Source organism: Tyto alba, unplaced genomic scaffold, assembly GCF_018691265.1.
Source record: "Tyto alba isolate M040663 unplaced genomic scaffold, T.alba_DEE_v4.0 Super-Scaffold_8, whole genome shotgun sequence".
Classification (NCBI taxonomy): domain Eukaryota; kingdom Metazoa; phylum Chordata; class Aves; order Strigiformes; family Tytonidae; genus Tyto; species Tyto alba.
The window spans coordinates 7,871,765-7,889,902 of NW_024881329.1; the positions used below are offsets into that span (position 1 = coordinate 7,871,765).

Below are 18,138 nucleotides of genomic sequence, written 5' to 3' on the forward strand. Positions count from 1 at the left end.
CACAGATGCAGAGTGCCCTACACCTTTTGTATTTCAGACTCCATCATCCGTGACCTCTTTGCATAAGTGATGGAGCCACAATAGGCTGCTTCATACTGTAACTCCCAGCTCCCCACTTTTGGGGGTGGAAGAAAGGCAGGAGTAGATTCACTTCATGGTTTATATGGTATTCTTAATATAAATAAAAAATACACTTCTCTTATTCTATAAAGAGCACACTTCTCTGCAAGACTCTCTGACTGCGTGGCACAAAAGCCAAGCACAGCCATGTTTGAAAGCATAGCACATCGTATTTTTAAAAAAGAAAAAAGTGAAAATTGCCTTTCAAATTTCAGAGAATGAGGTGAAACACAGAATCAGAATGGAAAACTTATCCTAGAAATAAGTGAAGTGAAATAATTTATTTCAGTTCAAATATTTTTCTTTCTTCCTTTTTCCCAGGGTACAAATTTAATGAGAAAGTAATCTCCTCACCTCCCCAAAAAATTTTAAAAAGTTAAAGCATTTACATTTGCAACCTGCTTACAAAAGCACAGAGATGACCTTTAATTTCTAGCTGTCATTAGGTAATTACAAATCAATCCTCTCTGCCACAGAACTAAGGCCTGATCCACAGACAGCTATCATCAATGCAGTGTCTGGGTGGAAAATTTCAGGCTTTTATTTTGCATCTTCATTTTTCAATTTCCTGCACCTCAACATTATCATAATTTAAAATCAAGGAGTTTTTCTTTAAACACTGTCAGATATGTATTTTGTGAGGCTACTGCATACACTTCACTGCCCTTATAAAAGAGGGGAAGATGCGCAGAGACACCAGAGCTTGGTCATTGTCAGCCAAGGATCCAGGACTGGCTGTTAAAGAAGTGAGGGAGAGTCACACCAAGCATGGCTCGTACTCCCCACAGCAACCCTGTCGTGGCTTCTCTCCTTGTTTACTGTCTTATAAAGAAGGTAGCAGGTGGCAAAAGCTTCCCTTGGTGTTAATGTGCTTTCGGTTGCTTGATAAAAATATTTTCCTTCCATAATCGCTGCACAACACATGAATAAAAGCACAGAATGCACTTTTAATTTGAAGACGCACTTGTAGCTGTGTGCCAATTCCTTGCTGCTGTACTGTTGATGAGCGGTTGTATGTGGAACAAATTGAAGAAAGCCACAAACTAATTTCCTAAATGTGTTTTTTTCTCCAATGGTAAGGAAGTGATGAGTTTTAGATGAGAAAGAACATCTATCTGCAGCTCAATGAACTGAAAATTCAGAAAGGAAGCTCCTACAGTCTTCAGAAGTACCCAGGAGTGACACAAAAGTACAACTCTCTTCAAATTTTATGATGAAACTAAATGGAGTCAGCAAATCCAGAGGATGACAAGGACGGAGGAAGACGGAGACACACCTGAACTACTGTGATAAATGAAATCAACAACTTCTTGTCTTTAACAAAATAGTGCTGGACCTGTGATATATACCATAAACTGTCATACTACTTTTATTATACTTCAGCAAAAATTGTGCATAACTGGCAGCTCCCTGCATGTCCAGTTCTTGGTATCAGATGCTACCTGTCACATTCAGTGCAGTTGTGCTTCACTTAGTGAAAAATCAAGAGGGCAGCAGAAGTGATTAATTCTTTTACTGCGTTGTACTTGAATCCCTTTCTGCTCTGAGACACAAACAAACTCACAATGGGCATGCATTTAAGAAAATTAACTCCTACAATTTTTATTTTCAGCCACAAAGAACGCTACAGTCAGCTGAAAGCCCACAAAACTCTGCTGCTATAGAGCCAGGAATGCCAACATTTATAAATTAGCTCCAGTGAAAGAAGCTCACTGCCATGCAGATGGGTGGAGGAGTTCTGTAAGGTTATCTCATTTCTGAAGCTCTGGGAAGCAACTTGATAGGATTGTTTTAACACTTAGGTTTTACTGCATACCTGTACATGTAGCTTTGGTATAGTAAAGTAGGTTTACTGAATGCATTTACTATCTGGGTAATTTTACAACAGTGGAGCTGTGTAACCACATACGCTCAGTGTTAAATGCAGGTGCAGTTTTGCAGAGGAATTCTCACCCTACTTCATTGTTTTACATTTCAGTAGAACCTCATCTTTGCTCCTTTTGGTCAGCAGGTACCACTAGAGCAGACTGCTTTGCCCATCATGCGACTAATAGCTTCCTTATGGGATTTTCTTGCTTTTAGCTACCCCTGATGATCTGTAGAACATTTCAGGCAGGTCTGTGCCTAGTGGTGCAGAGCACAGAGTACTGGTTTCTCCTCACTTCTGGCTGACAAGTTACTTCTAAACACAGATGCAATGGCTTCACCTGTTTTACTGGGTAGGTAACTGCCATCTCAGAGTCCTTACACCACTGTAATAGAAAAAATGGGGCTACTATGAATATAAATTAAGAGAGCAGGATGGGTAAATCCCATGAAGGTGAGGATGGGGTAATATTGTCCTTAAAATTAAGATCCAGTTGATTTTGTCTGTTAAACCATCTCTGGACATCAACAATATACAGACAAAGCTGCTTGGTGCCTGTCTTCTCTTACTGCCCATTGGTAAACCAATTGAGTTTTGGCCTCTAAATGAATGTTATGTATCACCCCTGACCAGAACCTGAAAGAGAAAGGAATTCCCTCGAAGGCAAGAAGTACCCACTGTGTCTGACACCATTATGGGAACTATTTCTGGTGAGGCAAGCAACTATCTTATTTGAAAGCACTGTTTCAAACAGGCACCATCTAAAGATATCAAAAGTTTTAGGCAATGATTATTTGTGATACTTACAGAGAGCAGAGCTTCACAAAGGTCCTGAAGCTCCAAACTTTGCTACTCTGAACTGGTGGTGATGTGATTATTAGCACAATGAGCTACCACAGGGATGGTGAAAAAGATCATAATCATTACACCATGAAATCAAAATCAAGAATTTTAAGATAAAGTGCCTTGAATTCAAAATTGCCATCTGCAATAGAATATTCTTCCAAGTTTTCTTGTAAGGTATCAACATTTGGTAAGATACTTCAAACAGAGTATTTCAAAGTGGAAGGAAGGAATGTTAATCCCTGCCGACAGCAGAACAGTAATTTTCACTGCATAAGTGATACACCAGTAGGCTCTAGAAGACAAACTTTCAATGTGCCTCTGTATTTCACATTTAAATAAACAATTTATTTTAAATGGGCAATAGTGCTAATTTTGATTTGTTGTGAGAATTCTGGGTTAATTGCCAGTTCTTAAAAGCAATTCAGAATTACTCCTTGTTTTTAAACAAGAATTTGAAGGACTCAGACATAAGAGAAAGTATTTTTTATGTGAAACTAGATGATCATATGACTCTTACTCAGTCTGATAAAACCAGAAGACTATCAAATATTGAAAAATACATAAAAGCATTCGTTTTCTTTTTCCTTATTCCCTCTGAAATCATTTGGGTCCCTATTCAACAAAACAGGTTCCACATTCTTATCTTTATTTATAAGGCTGTATTTGCCTTATTGCTATGCCAAGTAGGTGTAAAATGCTACAAATTAGAACAGTAATATTTTATAAGCACTTTGCAGTGGTATAAATAATGAGAACTCAGACAGAAACAGTTTTCTCTTCTTCAGCATTTTTTTGAGGTTCTATGTTTTTCCATCCCCAAATTTGGATACAAAGCACTTTCAAAATCTTGAAAGTGTTCGTAACTAAAAGTTAGAAGACTACTCAGTTTGATGATTTTGATCAAATATATTGTTTCAACTGCCTTGGGACATTTTACTTCCACTTGTCCACTTAATTTTAAGTGTTTTCTAATTTGTTTCTGAACCTAAAAATCAGAAATTTTTGTGCCAGAATATGTAAATTTATGCCTGACATTTTCGAGAGCTTGAAACCATTTAAGTATAATAATTTGTCAAAAACTGTTCAACCCCAGAAAAAAAAAAAAAAAAAACAAAACAACAAACAAACAAACAAAAAACAACCAAACCAAACCAAACAGGTTGATAAACCACAAGAGATGGGAAAGCACACCAGGTCAGCTATAAAAACAGGAGATCATGAAGCGTAATTAAGACTCAGGTTAGATTCCATGAAGCAATTTGGAAATAAATATCCATGTTCTCAGTTCTGGGCTCCTCACTACAAGAAAGACACTGAGGTGCTGGAGCATGTCCAAAGGGCAACAAAGATGGTAAAGGGTCTAGAGAACCTTCTGCTCCGTCTCTCCTATGACAAGCAGCTGAGGAAACTGGGGATGTTTAGCCTGGAGAAAAGGAGGCTGAGGGGACACCTTACCTCTCTCTACAGCTACCTGAAAGGAGGGTGTAGTGAGGCTGGGGTTGGTCTATTTTTCCCAAGTAACAAGCAATAGGACAAGAGGAAACGATCTCAACTGGTGCCAGGGGAAGTTTAGATTGGATATTAGGAAAAATCTCTTCACTGAAAGGGTTGTCAAGCACTGGAACAGGCTGCCCGGGGAAGTGGCTGAGTCACCATCCCTGGAGGTATTTAAAAGGTGTGTAGATGTGGTGCTTAGGGACATGGTTTAGCCATGGACTTGGCAGCATTAAGTTAACCATTGGACTCGATGATCTTAAGGGTCTTTTCCAACGTAAATGATTCTGTGATTCTATCCATTTGATGAACTATGGGAAAAACTGCCAGAGACACATCTTAAGCCAGCCTGCTGCCCATGCTGCTTTGCCAAATGGCACGCAGACTTCCAGCTTTGTGCGCTCTTGCCGTTGCCTGCTGCTCTGTAGCTCTAGCTGTGCTAGCCTGGCCCTTCCCAGGCACCTCCGTGGGCACTGGGAGCTCTGCCCTCTCTTGGTGTGTTTGTCCCAGCAAAGCTGCACCACGGAGCTAAAGATACAACCCCTGATTACTGGGACGAGTAGTCCTGAGAAGCTGGCTGGGAGCTGCCCATGCAGATAACATAAATAATTCAGGGAGCATGAGCGCTTCATGCAGAGCTATGCTCTCTCCAGCACTCCCACAGGAATGTTATCTGCAGGGTCCTGGGAGAGCTGGAGCTGACCGAACATACAGCAGCCTGCTGAGAAAGTGCCTTTGAACTTGCCTTTCTGAGACCCCTGAGGCCTGCCGCACCAGTGCTGGGTGATACACTGACACTCCAGGTGTTCATCACCACTGGCAAGTCCCTATACCAGGGAGAAAGGACCAAGACATATATATTTTCAATAATTCTCCAGTTATACAAAAACACTATTTAAATCCATTTAGGGAGATGAGGAAACCATGCTACAGCAACACCATAATCAGCTGGTAGACAGTCATGTAATAACCACAAAGAAAACCAATATAATACGATGCAGCTTCATCTTCCCACAAAGAAAGATCAATCCATCCCGGTGGTGATCATGTTTAAACTCTGCTTACAGCTAAGACACAGCAACAAAACATTAACAGTTTCTAAAAATGACAGGATTCGGAAGCTATGTTATATTCTAATGCCGAGTGCTTTCCCTTTTCTGATTATTGGCATCTCCATCGTCACAATCTTTAAGTGATTTGCTAACAGAAATGGCCTTCTGCTGAATAAAACTGACACTATTCTGCATAAACACAAACTGTAAGACTAAGTAATGAGCCTCTTGACATGCAGGTCAGCTATGTTAAAACTATTATGAGATCTCAAAATTCTTGCAGAAGCTGAAAAAAGTTATAGGAGAATTAACTCTATAAGCTAAACAGCTTCTGTAAAACTTGGAGCAGAGTGTACAATAAATGTACATATACACTTGTGCATACTGTGTGATTAGGTTTTCTTCTTACACTCAATGAAACATATTTAGAAAAAAAAAAAAAGAAAAATATATTCAGTGGTATTTTCTACCATTTTGGACCAGTTTCAATTGCATGTTCTTTATTGTAATTCAGAAAGAGAAACAAATTAATGTTGGCCCATGAACCCTTATATTGGTATTTCTCCCCCTCTCCTTCCCCTTCTATTCTATATTAAAATTACATCCTGTTTTTTTCTCATAAAATGCATTTCCTATTTGTACAGAGAAAGTCCATCTCCCCGAATTATTTATGTTATCTGCGAACAAAGATTTAATTATCTGTAGGTTTTCAAGAAAATCCATTACATGGCCCAAAAGTATATTTAAAAAGTATATTTGAAAATTTTCAGCATCTACCTCTTTTGGGGGGGGTTGTTATACACATGCACAGCACCTCTCCCTCATCCTGGTAGGCATGGCTCTGCAGTTAGTCACCACTGAGGCACGGGTTTAGCTCAGTTGGGAGAAGTCAGAGCTGCAGTACTGAGTGCCACCTTCAGTTGATGGCCCAGACAAGGATCATTTCCCTTCCTGGTCATGGCTATACCTCACTCAATGAGGGCAAGTGCTTATGAAAAAGATCTTGTTTCTAAAGATGACAGCACCTAACCTAACAACAGAGAGAATATCTAGAGACACAAGAAGTCACTGGCCCCCACTGCAGAGGCCAGGGTGGGACAAAAGAACAACCTCTTAACCTACCCCAGCTACAGGTACCCAATGTGCTACTCATTTCGATTAGCCATGTCCACACAAAGCTGAGAAAGTTGGAGTGTTATCGCTATAATTATTTTATTCCTTTTCTTTCCATTTTCCTGCCTTCCTCACCCCTGGGCTCTTTAAAGAAGGACTCCCAGGAGCTCCCATTCAAGTAGAGTGAAAACAGTGTCAGTGGGGGCTAACTTCTGCAGCACAGGTTGTTGTCACCGATGACCTATTCAACAGCAGCAGCACCAGCCTGGCTTTGTCTTCTGCTCCACTAAACAAACTGATGGCAGACTCAGTCCTGCTGCAGAAATACTGAGAATTAAAGAAAACACAAAGGGAGCAGGCAGCAGGGTTGAAACATTTAGTGGAAATAGGGGAGCTGGTCAATAAAAGGGGATGGAGACTGGATCAAAAGGGGCTGACTTACAATGGGACATGGGCTAAAAAGGGGTGTGCACTATCCCACAGGTCAAAAATGACAAAACATTGTGCTCCTGAAGCTGTCACCTTCTGCACAGTAGGGTGGGATCCAGGAGCAAGAAGAAATGCAAAGCTAGCAACTCAATATATAGGCAATGTACAAAGGGAAAAAAAACATAAAGGGTGAAATTCTGTGGAGCTTGCGACAAGCTGAGACCACTGACCTCAACAAACCAAACAAAAGAAATGTTTAGAGAAGATATTGGAAAGAAAGAGAAACAAAGTATGATAATGAAGAGCGAGATTTTGGTTAAGTTCATCTGGAACTTGGGAGAGCTGGGTGCATTTCAAGACACTGCCATGTATTTCCTGCGGGACCAGAAGTGAGGCATTTAACCTCTCTGCAGTCCAGTCCTCATCAGTAAATAAACACTCAGGGAGAGGATATGACATGCACTTTGTGTGTGGGGTCCCCTGAGCTCAGCCATACTTCACTCATGTAAAAGAAAAAAAGTCTGTTGTAGCAGACAGATGTGAAAAATTCCAAATTTTGACTTTTTCTATTTTGCAGGCATTTAAATGGATCACATTTATTCTTAAATAAGTTTTCAAAGCATTAAACTTCCAATCACACCTTTCTATCATTTTCTACCTTTGAGGCACTGAATACAAAGATCTGACTGGTGTCCAGTGAATACAGATATCTGAATGCTAGCCAGAGATTTTTCCCTTTTCTCTTTTTCTGTGTTTCCTTTTTTACCTTTTGCTCATATTGTGTTCCAAAACCCCTTTCCTTCTCTAGAGGTTAGAAGAGATGAGAAAGAGTGAAATCATAATGCCTGTGACTTTCCAAAACTGGGGGAAATACAAGCCAAAACATTAACCATATTTGAGAAAAGTAATTTCCTCACTTTAAAGGAGTTTGGCACATTCTCCACGGAAAGGGTGATCTTTTTCATCCTTTATTCTTTCATGTAATTTCATTTAATTTGTATATATTTCCCTCCTTAACTTTTTGCAGAAAGAAAGAAGCCCAGAAGAGTAAAACAGCTAGAGAAAACAAAATTTCTCTGGATATTAAAAGACCCCCACACATTTCAATAACACTTCTTTCCCTTGACAATTTGAAATAAAACCTTGGCCCCACACACACATCATGAGAAAACGCAACTGTTGAAACTCTGTTCTATATGATCATCCTTGATAATAATAACATTGCCTCCCGGATCATGCAAATGGACTCCTACACCATCACTGGGGTGACTGCAGCCAGAGGGGAACACGTCTTGTCTACTTTGAGGTAGTAAACTGTTTTCCTCTGTCATGGCAGAAATAAGGAAGGCAGGTTCTTATGCTGAGGCATGTAGCACCGTTATACACCCTGGACAGTATGGAAGTTCTGCCTGTATCCTTCAAACCTGTGCACAGATGGCATGAAGATCACTGCCCCACGATGAGCTGCTATTTGTCAGACAGAGCTGCCTAAGTGTGCCTAGAAAATGCCTGAGCTGCCTAATCATCAGCTGCTCTTAACTATGGTAGTTCCACAGAAATCAATTCCCAGATCTGTCCTCAGAGTTTAAATGCTGGCCACCTGGCTGATAGTCTCACAAGTAATAAAATAATTCAAACAGGTCAAGTTACCAACTCAGAAACAGTGAGGGGTTTTTTTGCTTCCTGCCATGGAGAGGAAAATTTCCACTCTCCGTTCAGAATTGGCCATCATTATTAAATGCACACATGGATGGGCTTTTTGGCCGTGATATAAATGACTTAAAGCTGTGATTCAAATAGGTCTATAAAGTGCTTCTATGATGTTCCTCTCTCCTCTTTTTTCCTTTTTTTGAAACTGTCTCTGCTCCACTGTTCTTTGTAGAGATAAGCCCTTGAAAATCACCCTTCTTAAGGTGTAAACTTGGTGACTGTACATTATAGTTAAACATTTGATTTGTTATAGGCTAGAAAAATAGGGAACTTGAAATCTCTTCATGGCTTATTAAAGGTCACACAATTATAATAAAATCTTGCTCCAGCAGCTCCAGTCACAGCCAAAATCAGTCTCAAATTTCCAGCGAACAATGAAGTCCCCACAGAGTTTCAGCTTCCCCGGGAAATCAGGGTATCTCAGGCTGTGTTGATTTTAAGGATGTCCTGAATGCCCATCATAAAAAACGTGTTACTCAACACAGTCACAGCTCTTGTGGGGTCCTCTGATTGAAAATATGCTTTTTATTTTACAGCCATTTGGGGCACAGCATTTTTCTGGTTTCAGAAACTTAAAAAGCAGCCAGCTCTACTCTGTTCGGGTGAGACGCTACCAGCTTGAATGTCATTTCGTAGTGTTCTGCACATCAAAATAAAATAATAGTAACACAGAACAAAAATCTACATCCTCACAATACAAACTAATCTTCCGGCTTCCCATCAAGCAAAACATATTGACAACTGACAATAGGCAATTAATAGATTAATGAGCATAGCCCTTATCTGTCTACATTATGAGTTTATCTGGTTGTAACAGGATGAACACAACACGGGCCTGTGCTCACAGGAGTGCTGTCCCAATAGAAATGAGATCATTGCAGCAAGATATGAATGCAGCATTTTGATTACCAGGTATTGCTCAATGGAACAGACACTCCCAGCCCACGCACACTTTAGTCTATACTTTTTTAAATTATTCAAGGGCAAAGAACAGAATATAATTTACTAGAGAGAAAACTAGAGGAAAAGGTTTTACGAAAGCAGGAGAGATTAGGATTTGATCCAGGGTTAAGAAGACTGTCTCTGGCACACACAGAATCTGTCAAGATAGGTGACGGAATGTAAAAATCCCCATCTTTCCACCTAAAACTGAGCCTAAGCCCAGTGATGTCTGCAGTGCTAAAGAACAGAATTAACTTTAAAAATCCTTTGATGGCCCTAATTAAAAAATCAGACATACAAACTAGTTTTTCACTGGGTCTAACTACAAAAAACGGGGCTGTTTTTTTTTGACAGTGGTAAACTCATTCACACCATGGATAAATTTGATGTGTGGAAGTACAGAGGTGCACTGCGAGACACTGTGCTTCACATGAGACCTGCGGAAAGGCAGTCTTTCCGAACGACCGAGGGAGGAAGGTGAACAAGGTATGAATTTGGGGAGCCAGTGTACCATTATCTCAATTGTATCCTGATGTTTCTCCCAGGTCCCTGGTGGTATGCTTGCCCGTAACATATCTCCCCAGCTCTGTGCTTACACGTTCCCTGTTTCCACCACAGGAGGAAGCCAGCTTTGCTTTTCTTGTGCCCAGAGCCAAGTCCTGCCTGCTCTTGCTCACATGCGTAATCTAAGTTGTCTCGACGGGGCTATTTCTACGGGTAAAGTGAAATTGCCCTTGATAGCATTATAAAGTTTCAAAATAAATATTGTGACATTTTGTGGGTTGGCAAACACAATCTGCAATTTGCTGTGTGGAAATTGTTGTTCTGCTCCAGAATTATGCAGGCTTTCATAATGACTAAAGACATGAGACAAATGCAGCATGACAGTTGCATGTTGATCATTCTATACAGCTTTGCTCATAGACTGTTTTTTGGGTTTCTCTCAGAGCCCAGTGCAGCTAAAAGAAAAACACCAGTGGACTGAACTTTGGATCAGGCTTAACATTATTCCATTTTAATACAGTACACAATAAGTGCAGAGGGATTTATTCTGATTTGCACCAAGCCTCTGTATGAAGACGAAGCCATAATCTTGATGATCACAGTCTCCTGGGAATGTGGCAGCAGTGGTCCCAGGCACTGCTGTCCCAGCTACTCACTGCCAGCCCACACAGAGCAACATGTGCCTCTGCCTCCCCACATCAGGGCAGAGCATCAGAGGTGCTGGGGGAGCATTGCCTAGGTCACTCTCTGGCCACTGGTAGTTAATTCCCGCAGTGAAGCAGGGGAACAGCTGCAGGCAGGAGCATTTAAGTCACAGAAGCAAAAATCACCAGAGAACATCTTAAAGCTTCCTAACACTCTTTACACCTGGCACTCTGCTGTTTTAAACAACTGTTGTGTTGAAACAGTGGGAAAGAGCTCAAAGGCTACTTCTGCATGTGTCTGTTTGGATGACAAAAGGAGCTATACAAGCCCAGAGAAATATGGTATTATTATATACTGCATTGAAAAGGGAATTCAGTTTGTGTCTCATTTTTAAGAGCTAATATTCTTTTATCTGATCAAATGGTAAACAGCATTGGTAAATCAAGTTTTGATGGCATATGTATTTGCAAACAAAACTTTATATTCAACCTTTTCTATGATGATCTCACAAATCTGTGTTGATATCCTCTGTTGTTACATTCTTTAAGAGCCTGGAAAATAGAACAGACTCCCATGCACTGCTTTAAACCATGTACATGCGCTTCTACATTTCCTAATTGAATGGGACCTTCTAGGCATGCAGTGAAAAACAGCTTTGGAAAATCAGTGTAGAGAGGGACAGAATGTTTTCCAAATGCTGATTTTATTCTGTTCTTGGGTATTCAATTCCACAGGAAACCAAACTAAAACTTCCCCACTGAGAACTGCATGTGTCATTCAAACATATCCCTCAGCAAGGCACTCTGCCTCAGGGATGACGTGTTCATGGATGCCTCCTGGAGCACCCTGCTACACTAAACTGAAGCTCCTGGGCCCCCCGAGGGGAAAGGTACAGACAGCATGGCACAAAGACTGTGAGATATTACAGTTCTCTTAAATACATTCCTTCTTTGGGCACTGCCAGCCATCATTTTAGCCTCAGGACTAGTCTGGTATAATGGCCTTGTCACCTTGCTTCGTTACTCCTCTCCCCAGGATTTGAGACACCAATACACTGGAAGGCACCACAAAACCACCTGTACTATCTCCTGGCAAAACCAAGCCATGAGCATTTAATGCAGCTCAGTACATTTGCTCCTTATCTCCACAGTAAAAGTAGGGGAGAAGTCCCAGGTGTTCATCCCCAGCATTTCTGGGAAAACCAACCTGGGATCTATCTCTTGCAGTTTCTGGGGAGAATCACTAACAGAACTGTCAAGAAACATCCCCTGCATGTTTTACTGGGAGATGCATCCAAGATTAGAGGATAGGAAACGATTTGAGCACAGTAGTTGTGACTCACTTGCTTTTTTGATACTATGAAATGTAGCATATTAAAGAGATTACCAATGAACTTTGGTTCTTACAGAGAGCAGGAGGAGAGCAGCCCTTTGGTCACAGAAAATTACCTCAGTTCTTTAAGCAGGTGATGTCCACTTGTTAAATTTTCTATATGGAGAATTAAAAAAAAAAAAAGTCCTCCTGGGCCTGTTTGAATGTGTGAATCAAAACTGCCTCAGTAGAGAACAAGGAGAAGAAAAACAATGATTGAGAGCCAACATCGCTGACTGGAGTAAAACTGATAATAGGCAACAGCTTCTGTTGACATAAAATGGTGCTGCTCTACTGAGGTCAGGGGAAGCAGCAACGTTTTATCTTAGCTAAGAATATCTGTACACAACTGTTTCTCATTTTTATATTATAATGAGTGCTTTAACATACTTAAACATTTTCCTGTGAAGGAGTTAATGAAGCTATGCTTAGATCTGTGGATACATTCACAGACCTTTATTTAGGGTATGGGAAAAAATTAGGTCCTTTAAGAAATCAGCTACATGAAGGAGCCATTATCCAAAACAGGGAGATAGCAAGGTGTTTTAAGAAGCAGTTGAACCAAATAGTTACCTTCAAAACTTGTACTGCAATGCTGAAACAGGTAGGACAAAGGATTTCAGACACACGCATGAGCTGGGCAGAAAAAATAAACCCCAAAATAACAGACAAGAGCAGACATGAGTGTGGGCTCAGGGATCCTTTAGCAAATACATTAACCATCGTAGAATCTTTCCTATGCTCAGGAAAGGGAATGGGACCTTGAACATTCTTTGCAAATAAACAGGATGGCAGCACAGGTAGAACCACATTTCGTATTAATTCCTCCTTTCACTATTGATCTCTGCTGATCCCCCCAATCTGAAAAAACAACTAGCAATTCAGCTCAAAAGCAGAGCACAACACAAAAGAATCAAAAGCCAGTTGAAGAGAGCTACATGCACATTCTCCTCTCTCACTATCAAACCATGGCTCTGTTCTCCCAACCCCTTTGGCCCTCTGTTTCAGTCTGCAAAATGGAAATAACATCACAGAAGAGAGTGAGAGTCACAGATCATGAGCCCACTCAGTGAACTCTGGAAGAGGGAGCTCCCCTTCTGGCCTTCAGCATTTTTATGTCTGCAGTACCTCCCATATAGCAAGCGCTACCCTACATGGGGAATATCTGTTTTAGTTCTATGCACAGAAGCTATTATAACTTAAAATATTTGTGGAAGAACACCAGTTTCAGATGCATGACTGACAAACCTCCATTAAAATCAAGAGGTTTTAATACAAATATAAAGCTCTTTACAAATCTCAGACTTTGTGACATAACATCACCTGTGGATGTAAAGCAGCAAATAGATGTGTTTTGTTGCAACAGCAACAATTTAAAGATCAAATACCTTTTTCTACCAGATCCCCCATACTGATTTCTGAGAATCTAATGAAATACAAAGGATGTTTGCAAAGCAGAATGATTGCATATGCTTTATTAATTAGTTTGGCAAAGCCTTCAATACCAAAGTTGCATGTAGTTTTCCATAGGCTTGGTCAACCTGGCTCAGATTTTTCATTATTCATGTTTCCACAATAATTGTGCTCTGTGCCATTTCACAAAAATATATATATATATATATTTCACTGATCTTGGAATTTGTCATTATGCTGAGACTTCTAAAAATATCCCCCCAGAAGAACTTCCATTGAACTTGACTGGAATGGGAGAGGTGGTACATATTTTTCTTTCTCTTGGAAATTCATCAAAGTCCTACAGTAATGCTGTTCTTGCAATCCTGGCATCACATTTCACACTCAGATCATGATGAGCTTTTTCAGTAGAACTGACTGTGAATTTTCAGATGAAATAACTTCTCATTGGAATACACTAGCTTGTTCAAACAGAATGTTTTGGGCTTTGACAATCGCACAGCTCAACACAGACAGGGGTGTCTTACAAAACCACTCCTAAATCCTAAATTTGTGGGGCTCCTAAATCAACATTCTTTAGCAAGGAGTTGATGGATTTCCTAGGTTGCCTGTGACATCTCAGGAGCTGCTTCTTCCCATTTTGAACAGAGACAGGAATAAGAAAGACTCATTTTTCTGAAGCCAATATTTCTGAATTTCCTTTCCATCATCAATCCTCCTGTTTTCATCTCATCCCACAGCCAAACATCCCAACAGAGGTCTTCCAGCATTACAGAAATGTTAAATACTATCTTCTCTGGCCTGGTTACGCAGAGGAGCAAGAGGGCGGCAAGGAGGCAAGGAGCAGCACTGAGAGAAGTAATACAGCAGCAGACTCTAGAGTCTTCACACAGATTCACCTAGCTGCTGAAGTACTGGACTGGCTTGATAGCTTTTTCCATGTAGGTCCAGCCCAGCTTCCACTTTGGGTTTTATTGCAGGAAAAAGCTGTTCAATGCCAGTCAACTTGTGGTTGGCAGTACTTAGCATTACCTAACAGGTCACAAGAGTACTCTAGAACACCCAAAAGAAACAGATGGGAAAACCGATATAAATGCAGCTAAAATGCAGTAAACTCCCAAAGCAAAAGGCACATCCTAATGCAGAGCCTGTCCTGTGTCTCCACAAATGATGACACTATGTGCTGAAGAATCTTCCTACCCTTTAGAGAAGTGGAACAAGGAATATTTTGTAAGGGAAGTGCAAAAGGTAGGAAAGTTGGGGCAGTGTCTTCCTTATTTTCACATGTTTATTTTCACCTTCTCACAAACGTAAGTATACATTCACGTGTGCAATTTCACTCCCTAGTAAATAACAAATACTCATGAAGAGTTTCCAAAATTAGGAGGAACTTGCTAATGGTTTATGTGCTCCCTCTGAGAACACCACATCATTTCAGTCAAGACGGATGCAGGGTCTGGACAATATTCTAAAATGTAACATGGTCTACCTCATCAAATGCATTGTTCCTACTGAACACCAAATACCCATTGGCCTCAGTGCTGCCAACCGTGCACTGTGTGCAGCCATTAAAGAAAGCCTCCAGCATTTTTCTGAGCTTGGGCAATCACACTGGAAAACATACCAGGATCTATGCGGGAGATGAGGATAAAGACCAAGCAGCTCTGGAGATCTCCTAGAGAAGACTAGTAAACAACAGGCCTCCATAGAGAAGGGCAACAGAAAAATCAAATCACACAGAAATTTACCGAAGCTTAAAGATGCTTACGAAAATGGCTCAAGGTGAACGATTAATTTCAAACCAGGCCAAATTGAAGAAAAGAACCTTGATGCACACACCAATTTTGTTCCTCAAAGTCAAGAATTGCCTAATCAATAGTAGTGCTAAAAGGAGATGGGCGCTCTCAGGGGTACCATTACAAAGAATTGCACTGGGTTTTAGCCACCTGGCTCCCAATTGCTTTAATAGATGTCACACGGCTAAAGCCTGGTCTAAAGCTTTAAAACCTTACCCCTCAGTCTTCCTGAGCATCCACTGCTGTCAGGTGGCAAATGCGAAACAGCAGGAGGGACTGTGAGATTTACTCCTGTATTGACCAGTACTAGAACATGCCCAGGAATTTGCAGTGCTGTTGCAAGTCTCAGTTACTGGGTGAAGAAAGGCAAAGCAGGAGAGGGTAAAAAGGGTGAGTGAGAGAGAGGGAAAGAAATTGTACTTAACCCTTCCTCTGTTGATGTGTTGATAGCAGTCTGCATCAGGTACTCACATTGCTGGGCTAAACCAATCAGCCCTCCTCTTACATTTGCTAAAAATAAACTAGGACTTTTTAGGTAATGCTCTGACTGCTCCCCCCATTCCAAATTGTGCTCAAAATCTTAATGGAAAACCTTCAAGAGGTTTAAGGTTTTAAATCAAATAAAAAGGCAGACAAAAGGAGAAAAATCCAATCAGAGCAGAAAGGGTTGGCTTATACAGGAACTGATTTTTGTTCCATTTTCACCAGCACCAAACTCAACAGGAGCAGTAGCTGGAGAGACAGAAGGAAGCAAACAAAATGGGAGAGGAAGGAAGAGTTTCTGTCATGCTCATATTATACATCATTTTACACAAGGAAGGGTGGCATCCAGTCAACAAGATCTGGGCTTGACTGGGTTCCTCAGCCTGTTAGTGGTCAGCTATGGGATGGTGAGCACTCTACTCCCTTTCTCAGGCAGCTTCCACAACTCCAGAGCCCTTCCAGGGCCAGGACTGCCCTGGTGTGCCTAGAGGAGAGCAATGGAATTGGCCTTGGTAGCAGCCTCATTGTGAGAGGTCACCTTGTGGTAAGGCTCTCACAGAACACATGACTGTCAAGTAGTAACAACCACTTTCCGCTTGGGGAAATACTGCCATGAGAAACAACAAACCAAAATGCTCCTAAGTGGAAGCGGGTGGGGAAAGGGAACAGAGAAAATAAGTGAACCAAGGAACTTTTTTAAAAAAAAAAAACAAAAAAACCCCCAAACAAATAAACTAAAAAACAAACAAAAAAAAACCAACCCAAACCAAACCCAAAACCTGAGCCTACCACTTATGATGAGTGGGGGGAAAAAAAAAATAAAAAAAAAAATAAAAATTGTGTACTATCTACCTTCCTGCCAGCCATTTAGAAGACTGTACATCTAAGATTTAGAAGGGTAATGATTAGACACTGGTTAGAAGAGAAGAAAGGGAATGGAAAATCTTCCCAAAATAGTAGATGTTATAAGCACAGAAAAACTAGGAAATTGTTTCTGCATATATGAGCCCTGAACATATTTCATAGTATGGCTCCTTTCCATTGAACCCTACATATGCTGTCTGTGCTTCAGAATAATAATTATTTTAAAAACCCAGAATGCCCTGAGCCAAAGCAAGACTGTACACTGTAAGAAACTGAGTGTATTGAGATTTCTATTGAAATAAAGGACAGAAGTCTGATAAGAAGATGGTACTTGCAGGTCTGATCCAGATCCCATTAATTTTATAAGATCTGAATCCAACTATTAGTGTAGGCCTGGCTCATGAGCCACAGAATATCTGTGAGTGCTACTGTTGTGCTGGCTTTAGCAGTATCTCTCTTCATAGACATTAGAGCCAAACCACATCAGTTCTCCTTAGTTGAGCTGGATTGGCACTTTGGAAATCCTAGTGCACAGGAAAGGTTTAAATCCTCACAGTTGAGGAGTAAGAGCAACATAGAGCTCAGCTACTGGCTAAAAATGGCTCAAGAAAAATAAAGGTAGAAGAACTGGCAGAAAAAGGAAAACCAGTGAGCAATAAAAGGGAGAGAGAAATTAAATAGAAAAAAGGTACAGAAGGGAAAGGAGAATAGGAGACAACAGAGGAAACAGTGGGGGGAAATTAAATTAATCAAAAATAAGGAAAATAATTAAGGAAACAAACAATGAGAAAGAGAGGAGGGCAGTAGAACTCACAAAGGAAAAGCAAACAAGAGACAAGAAGTATATTGGAGGCAACAGAGGGAAACAGTGAGGCAATGAGAGAGAAAGAAAAGGGAGGGGGAAAGGTGTGAGGAGCTGAAAATGGCAAGATATAGGAGAGAAAATGGGAGAGAGTAAAAGGGAGGTAAAGAGAAGGAATTGTACAGAGGAAGGACGAGAAAGAGGAGAACAATCCTAGGGAGCCTGCTGTGGTGGGTCGCAGAGGAGTTCACAAGCCCATGCACTCCAACTATTTCTTTTTGATTCTGTGTCATTGTCAGGCTTCAGACTGCAGCTGCAAATTGTTTGTCTGGCAGTTCTGGTAGGTTTGATTCAATAACTCCTATAAGAGGGCAGGCAGGATATCAATGCTGCTTTATTGCCTTTTTCTCTGCCTACAATAGCAATCCTCCAGTTATACAGTATTATAAAGTGCCATCACTGGGGGTTGTATCTCAGCATAGTCACATCTCATCTTCCTAGACTATAATAAGCTGGCAAAGGTAAAAGTCTGAAACTACGTGAGCTTCATGAAATGATTAACATTGAGGCCTAAAGACTGGTGTCAGGAACGGGCACTGAGCAAACAGACCCTCTCTTCCCAAGTACCACAGTGAGGGGTAGCTACATCCTACAGGATCAGCTCCCCCAAAATGTACTTGGTAATCT

At 40.8% G+C, this 18,138-nt stretch overlaps 1 long non-coding RNA gene across 1 annotated transcript in view; it reads right to left on the bottom strand.

Moving 5' to 3' along the window:
* LOC116965069 overlaps nt 1-18,138 on the bottom strand; it is a 181,974-nt gene that overhangs the window by 50,442 nt on the left and 113,394 nt on the right. The window lies entirely within an intron of this gene.